Source organism: Staurois parvus, unplaced genomic scaffold (genome assembly GCF_062004578.1).
Source record: "Staurois parvus isolate SC_StPar_1 unplaced genomic scaffold, SC_StPar_1.0 ptg001265l, whole genome shotgun sequence".
Classification (NCBI taxonomy): Eukaryota; Metazoa; Chordata; class Amphibia; order Anura; family Ranidae; genus Staurois; species Staurois parvus.
The window spans coordinates 264,593-274,806 of NW_028319061.1; positions in this window are offsets into that span (position 1 = coordinate 264,593).

Genomic DNA, 10,214 nt, shown 5'->3' on the forward strand with positions numbered 1-10,214 from the left:
CATCAAGTATGATCATGGCATTCATACCATCAATGGTTGCTAAGGCTGCCAGCGGGTGCTGGGACTGTCCAGACCTCGACAACCAGTGATGTCACCGTCCCCATTTACTTACTGGGAATCCCCCCTCTTAGAGTGTAAGCTCCCAGGATCAGGCCCTCCTGACCCTCTTGTATTGAACTGTATTGGTGCTGTATTGTCTCCCTGTATATTGTACAGCGCTGAGCAAACTGTTGGCGCCATAAATCCTGTATAATAATAATCCCCAGCCATGTCAGCAAAGGGGCGGAGCCTGGGCCATGCCCATATTTGGTCAGTGATGTCTCCACTATCTCCACCCCTTTTATGTATAAACTTGATGCCACCTCCTGAGAGCTGTCATGTGTGGCGCCAGCAGGGGGGGGGGGGGGGTCGGCGTATCAACGGGTTTTCTCTATTGATGATCGATGTTCATTGTAATTAACCCCTCCCCCTCCAGAGGATTTATCCCCCCCTCCCCCCCAACCACTTCATGTTACAACATGGCATTAATTTAACAAACAAATGCACGGTCATGCGACGCAACACCCAAATTAAATTTATGTCCTTTTTCTTCCCCCACAAATAGAGATTTCTTTCGGTGGTGTTCGATCATCTCTGCGGTTTTTATTTTTTGTGCTTTAAACAAAAAAATCACCGACAATTATGAGGGAAAAACAATATGTTTGAATTTTCACTATAAATAAAAAAAAATAAAAAATAAAATGTCTTCATAAATTTCGGCCAAAATGTATTCCGCTCCGTGTCTTCATGTTTGGATTGAGAGTCTGCTATGGCTTTAGGAAGGCGAGTTCATGCAAATTAAAAAAAAAAACCTGTAACCGATCTGGTATATAATGTCTGGTATTCATGTTTGGGGCCCCGTGTCATTGTGTCATGTATAGTGTAACGCTGTGCATTGTTACTGAGCATGCAGAACTTCATCTGCCCACAAGGAGGCAGCATACAGCACTTACACATTGCCGTGGCCTAACTCAAAGCATTCTGGGAGTTGTAGACTGGAAGCAGGCAGGCCCTGGCAATACATAGTTGATGGTGGATCTAAAGCAGATTGTACAATCAGATTGTATAGTGCATGGTGAGCTTTACAGAACCCAGAGCACACTTCACCTGTTTCCAATACAATAATACCACTAATGGAGATCATATCCCCCCTTATGTATTATACATGGAGATCATATCCCCCCTTATGTATTATACATGGAGATCATATCCCCCCCTTATGTATTATACATGGAGATCATATCCCCCTTATGTATTATACATGGAGATCATATCCCCCCTTATGTATTATACATGGAGATCATATCCCCCCCTTATGTATTATACATGGAGATCATATCCCCCTTATGTATTATACATGGAGATCATATCCCCCCCTTATGTATTATACATGGAGATAATATCCCCCCCTTATGTATTATACATGGAGATCATACCCCCCCTTATGTATTATACATGGAGATCATATCCCCCTTATGTATTATACATGGAGATCATATCCCCCCTTATGTATTATACATGGAGATCATATCCCCCCTTATGTATTATACATGGAGATCATATCCCCCCTTATGTATTATACATGGAGATCATATCCCCCCTTATGTATTATACATGGAGATCACATCCCCCCCTTATGTAATATACATGGAGATCATATCCCCCCTTATGTATTATACATGGAGATCACATCCCCCCCTTATGTATTATACATGGTGATCATATCCCCCTTTATGTATTATACATGGAGATCATATCCCCCCCTTATGTATTATACATGGAGATCATATCCCCCCTTATGTATTATACATGGAGATCATATCCCCCCTTATGTATTATACATGGAGATCACATCCCCCCCTTATGTATTATACATGGAGATCATATCCCCCCTTATGTATTATACATGGAGATCACATCCCCCCCTTATGTATTATACATGGTGATCATATCCCCCTTTATGTATTATACATGGAGATCATATCCCCCCTTATGTATTATACATGGAGATCATATCCCCCCTTATGTATTATACATGGAGATCATACCCCCCCTTATGTATTATACATGGAGATCATATCCCCCCTTATGTATTATACATGGAGATCATATCCCCCCCCTTATGTATTATACATGGAGATCATATCCCCCCCCCCTTATGTATTATACATGGAGATCATACCCCCCCTTATGTATTATACATGGAGATCATATCCCCCTTATGTATTATACATGGAGATCATATCCCCCCCTTATGTATTATACATGGAGATCATATCCCCCCCTTATGTATTATACATGGAGATCTTATCCCCCCTTATGTATTATACATGGAGCTCCTTTCCCCCCTTATGTATTATACATGGAGATCATATCCCCCCTTATGTATTATACATGGAGATCATATCCCCCCTTATGTATTATACATGGAGATCATACCCCCCCTTATGTATTATACATGGTGATCATACCCCCCTTATGTATTATACGTGGAGATCATATCCCCCTTATGTATTATACATGGAGATCATATCCCCCCCTTATGTATTAAAGGTGGAGATCATATCCCCCTTATGTATTATACATGGAGATCATATCCCCCCCTTATGTATTATACATGGAGACCATATCCCCCCTTATGTATTATACATGGAGATCATATCCCCCCTTATGTATTATACATGGAGATCCTATCCCCCCCTTATGTCTTATACATGGAGATCATAACCCCCCTTATGTATTATACATGGAGATCATATCCCCCCCTTATGTATTATACATGGTGATCATATCCCCCCTTATGTATTATACATGGAGATCATATCCCCCCCTTATGTATTATACATGGAGATCATATCCCCATTATGTATTATACATGGAGATCATATCCCCCCTTATGTATTATACATGGAGATCATATCCCCCCCTTATGTATTATACATGGTGATCATATCCCCCCATTATGTATTATACATGGAGATCATATCCCCCCTTACGTATTATACATGGTGATCATATCTCCCATTACGTATTATACATGGTGATCATATCCACCCTTATGTATTATACATGGAGATCATATCCCCCCCCTTATGTATTATACATGGAGATCATATCCTCCCCTTATGTATTATACATGGTGATCATATCCCCCCTTATGTATTATACATGGAGATCATATCCCCCCTTATGTATTATACATGGAGATCATATCACCCCTTATGTATTATACATGGAGATCATATCCCCCCTTAACCTATTATACATGGTGATCATATCCCCCCCTTATGTATTATACATGGAGATCATATCCCCCCTTATGTATTATACATGGTGATCATATCCCCCTTATGTATTATACATGGCGATAATATCCCCCCTTATGTATTATACATGGAGATCATATCCACCTTAAGTATTATACATGGAGATCATATCCCCCCTTATGTATTATACATGGAGATTATATCCCCCCCCCTTATGTATTATACATGGAGATCATATCCCCCTTATGTATTATACATGGAGATCATATCCCCCCTTATGTATTATACATGGTGATCATATCCCCCTTTATGTATTATACATGGAGATCATATCCCCCCTTATGTATTATACATGGAGATCATATCCCCCTTATGTATTATACATGGAGATCATATCCCCCTTATGTATTATACATAGAGATCATATCCCCCCTTATGTATTATACATGGAGATCATATCCCCCCTTATGTATTATACATGGAGATCATATCCCCCTTATGTATTATACATGGAGATCATATCCCCCTTTATGTATTATACATGGAGATCATATCCCCCCTTATGTATTATACATGGAGATCATATCCCCCCCTTATGTATTATACATGGAGATCATATCCCCCTTATGTATTATACATGGAGATCATATCCCCCTTATGTATTATACATGGAGATCATATCCCCCCTGATGTATTATACATGGAGATCATATCCCCCCTTATGTATTATACATGGAGATCATATCCCCCCTTATGTATTATACATGGAGATCATATCCCCCTTATGTATTATACATGGAGATCATATCCCCCTTATGAATTATACATGGTGATCATATCCCCCCTTATGTATTATACATGGAGATAATATCCCCCTTATGTATTATACATGGTGATCATATCCCCTCTTATGTATTATACATGGAGATCATATCCCCCTTATGTATTATACATGGAGATCATATCCCCCCTGATGTATTATACATGGAGATCATATCCCCCTTATGTATTATACATGGTGATCATATCCCCCCTTATGTATTATACATGGAGATCATATCCACCTTAAGTATTATACATGGAGATCATATCCCCCCTTATGTATTATACATGGAGATTATACCCCCCCCCCCCTTTTGTATTATACATGGAGATCATATCCCCCTTATGTATTATACATGGAGATCATATCCCCCCTTATGTATTATACATGGTGATCATATCCCCCCTTACGTATTATAAATGAAGATCATATCCCCTCTTATGTATTATACATGGAGATCATATCCCCCCTTATGTATTATACATGGAGATCATATCCCCCCTTATGTATTATACATGGAGATCATATCCCCCTTATGTATTATACATGGAGATCATATCCCCCTTTATGTATTATACATGGAGATCATATCCCCCCTTATGTATTATACATGGAGATCATATCCCTCCTTATGTATTATACATGGAGATCATATCCCCCTTATGAATTATACATGGAGATCATATCCCCCTTTATGTATTATACATGGAGATCATATCCCCCCTTATGTATTATACATGGTTCATATCCCCCTTATGTATTATACATGGAGATCATATCCCCCCTTATGTATTATACATGGAGATCATATCCCCCCTTATGTATTATACATGGAGATCATATCCCCCCTTATGTATTATACATGGTGATCATACCCCCCTTATGTATTATACGTGGAGATCATATCCCCCTTATGTATTATACATGGAGATCATATCCCCCCCTTATGTATTAAAGGTGGAGATCATATCCCCCTTATGTATTATACATGGAGATCATATCCCCCCCTTATGTATTAAACATGGAGATCATATCCCCAATATGTATTATACATGGAGACCATATCCCCCCTTATGTATTATACATGGAGATCATATCCCCCCTTATGTATTATACATGGAGATCCTATCCCCCCCTTATGTATTATACATGGAGATCATAACCCCCCTTATGTATTATACATGGAGATTATACCCCCCCCCCTTTTGTATTATACATGGAGATCATAACCCCCCTTATGTATTATACATGGAGATTATACCCCCCCCCCCTTTTGTATTATACATGGAGATCATATCCCCCTTATGTATTATACATGGAGATCATATCCCCCCTTATGTATTATACATGGTGATCATATCCCCCCTTACGTATTATAAATGAAGATCATATCCCCTCTTATGTATTATACATGGAGATCATATCCCCCCTTATGTATTATACATGGAGATCATATCCCCCCTTATGTATTATACATGGAGATCATATCCCCCTTATGTATTATACATGGAGATCATATCCCCCTTTATGTATTATACATGGAGATCATATCCCCCTTATGAATTATACATGGAGATCATATCCCCCTTTATGTATTATACATGGAGATCATATCCCCCCTTATGTATTATACATGGTTCATATCCCCCTTATGTATTATACATGGAGATCATATCCCCCCTTATGTATTATACATGGAGATCATATCCCCCCTTATGTATTATACATGGAGATCATATCCCCCCTTATGTATTATACATGGAGATCATATCCCCCTTTATGTATTATACATGGAGATCATATCCCCCTTATGAATTATACATGGAGATCATATCCCCCTTTATGTATTATACATGGAGATCATATCCCCCCTTATGTATTATACATGGTTCATATCCCCCTTATGTATTATACATGGAGATCATATCCCCCCTTATGTATTATACATGGAGATCATATCCCCCCTTATGTATTATACATGGAGATCATATCCCCCTTATGTATTATACATGGAGATCATATCCCCCTTTATGTATTATACATGGAGATCATATCCCCCTTATGAATTATACATGGAGATCATATCCCCCTTTATGTATTATACATGGAGATCATATCCCCCCTTATGTATTATACATGGTTCATATCCCCCTTATGTATTATACATGGAGATCATATCCCCCCTTATGTATTATACATGGAGATCATATCCCCCCTTATGTATTATACATGGAGATCATATCCCCCCTTATGTATTATACATGGTGATCATACCCCCCTTATGTATTATACGTGGAGATCATATCACCCCTTATGTATTATACATGGAGATCATATCCCCCCTTAACCTATTATACATGGTGATCATATCCCCCCCTTATGTATTATACATGGAGATCATATCCCCCCTTATGTATTATACATGGTGATCATATCCCCCTTATGTATTATACATGGCGATAATATCCCCCCTTATGTATTATACATGGAGATCATATCCACCTTAAGTATTATACATGGAGATCATATCCCCCCTTATGTATTATACATGGAGATTATATCCCCCCCCCTTATGTATTATACATGGAGATCATATCCCCCTTATGTATTATACATGGAGATCATATCCCCCCTTATGTATTATACATGGTGATCATATCCCCCTTTATGTATTATACATGGAGATCATATCCCCCCTTATGTATTATACATGGAGATCATATCCCCCTTATGTATTATACATGGAGATCATATCCCCCTTATGTATTATACATAGAGATCATATCCCCCCTTATGTATTATACATGGAGATCATATCCCCCCTTATGTATTATACATGGAGATCATATCCCCCTTATGTATTATACATGGAGATCATATCCCCCTTTATGTATTATACATGGAGATCATATCCCCCCTTATGTATTATACATGGAGATCATATCCCCCCCTTATGTATTATACATGGAGATCATATCCCCCTTATGTATTATACATGGAGATCATATCCCCCTTATGTATTATACATGGAGATCATATCCCCCCTGATGTATTATACATGGAGATCATATCCCCCCTTATGTATTATACATGGAGATCATATCCCCCCTTATGTATTATACATGGAGATCATATCCCCCTTATGTATTATACATGGAGATCATATCCCCCTTATGTATTATACATGGTGATCATATCCCCCCTTATGTATTATACATGGAGATAATATCCCCCTTATGTATTATACATGGTGATCATATCCCCTCTTATGTATTATACATGGAGATCATATCCCCCTTATGTATTATACATGGAGATCATATCCCCCCTGATGTATTATACATGGAGATCATATCCCCCTTATGTATTATACATGGTGATCATATCCCCCCTTATGTATTATACATGGAGATCATATCCACCTTAAGTATTATACATGGAGATCATATCCCCCCTTATGTATTATACATGGAGATTATACCCCCCCCCCCTTTTGTATTATACATGGAGATCATATCCCCCTTATGTATTATACATGGAGATCATATCCCCCCTTATGTATTATACATGGTGATCATATCCCCCCTTACGTATTATAAATGAAGATCATATCCCCTCTTATGTATTATACATGGAGATCATATCCCCCCTTATGTATTATACATGGAGATCATATCCCCCCTTATGTATTATACATGGAGATCATATCCCCCTTATGTATTATACATGGAGATCATATCCCCCTTTATGTATTATACATGGAGATCATATCCCCCCTTATGTATTATACATGGAGATCATATCCCTCCTTATGTATTATACATGGAGATCATATCCCCCTTATGAATTATACATGGAGATCATATCCCCCTTTATGTATTATACATGGAGATCATATCCCCCCTTATGTATTATACATGGTTCATATCCCCCTTATGTATTATACATGGAGATCATATCCCCCCTTATGTATTATACATGGAGATCATATCCCCCCTTATGTATTATACATGGAGATCATATCCCCCCTTATGTATTATACATGGTGATCATACCCCCCTTATGTATTATACGTGGAGATCATATCCCCCTTATGTATTATACATGGAGATCATATCCCCCCCTTATGTATTAAAGGTGGAGATCATATCCCCCTTATGTATTATACATGGAGATCATATCCCCCCCTTATGTATTAAACATGGAGATCATATCCCCAATATGTATTATACATGGAGACCATATCCCCCCTTATGTATTATACATGGAGATCATATCCCCCCTTATGTATTATACATGGAGATCCTATCCCCCCCTTATGTATTATACATGGAGATCATAACCCCCCTTATGTATTATACATGGAGATTATACCCCCCCCCCCTTTTGTATTATACATGGAGATCATAACCCCCCTTATGTATTATACATGGAGATTATACCCCCCCCCCCTTTTGTATTATACATGGAGATCATATCCCCCTTATGTATTATACATGGAGATCATATCCCCCCTTATGTATTATACATGGTGATCATATCCCCCCTTACGTATTATAAATGAAGATCATATCCCCTCTTATGTATTATACATGGAGATCATATCCCCCCTTATGTATTATACATGGAGATCATATCCCCCCTTATGTATTATACATGGAGATCATATCCCCCTTATGTATTATACATGGAGATCATATCCCCCTTTATGTATTATACATGGAGATCATATCCCCCTTATGAATTATACATGGAGATCATATCCCCCTTTATGTATTATACATGGAGATCATATCCCCCCTTATGTATTATACATGGTTCATATCCCCCTTATGTATTATACATGGAGATCATATCCCCCCTTATGTATTATACATGGAGATCATATCCCCCCTTATGTATTATACATGGAGATCATATCCCCCCTTATGTATTATACATGGAGATCATATCCCCCTTTATGTATTATACATGGAGATCATATCCCCCTTATGAATTATACATGGAGATCATATCCCCCTTTATGTATTATACATGGAGATCATATCCCCCCTTATGTATTATACATGGTTCATATCCCCCTTATGTATTATACATGGAGATCATATCCCCCCTTATGTATTATACATGGAGATCATATCCCCCCTTATGTATTATACATGGAGATCATATCCCCCTTATGTATTATACATGGAGATCATATCCCCCTTTATGTATTATACATGGAGATCATATCCCCCTTATGAATTATACATGGAGATCATATCCCCCTTTATGTATTATACATGGAGATCATATCCCCCCTTATGTATTATACATGGTTCATATCCCCCTTATGTATTATACATGGAGATCATATCCCCCCTTATGTATTATACATGGAGATCATATCCCCCCTTATGTATTATACATGGAGATCATATCCCCCCTTATGTATTATACATGGTGATCATACCCCCCTTATGTATTATACGTGGAGATCATATCACCCCTTATGTATTATACATGGAGATCATATCCCCCCTTAACCTATTATACATGGTGATCATATCCCCCCCTTATGTATTATACATGGAGATCATATCCCCCCTTATGTATTATACATGGTGATCATATCCCCCTTATGTATTATACATGGCGATAATATCCCCCCTTATGTATTATACATGGAGATCATATCCACCTTAAGTATTATACATGGAGATCATATCCCCCCTTATGTATTATACATGGAGATTATATCCCCCCCCCTTATGTATTATACATGGAGATCATATCCCCCTTATGTATTATACATGGAGATCATATCCCCCCTTATGTATTATACATGGTGATCATATCCCCCTTTATGTATTATACATGGAGATCATATCCCCCCTTATGTATTATACATGGAGATCATATCCCCCTTATGTATTATACATGGAGATCATATCCCCCTTATGTATTATACATAGAGATCATATCCCCCCTTATGTATTATACATGGAGATCATATCCCCCCTTATGTATTATACATGGAGATCATATCCCCCTTATGTATTATACATGGAGATCATATCCCCCTTTATGTATTATACATGGAG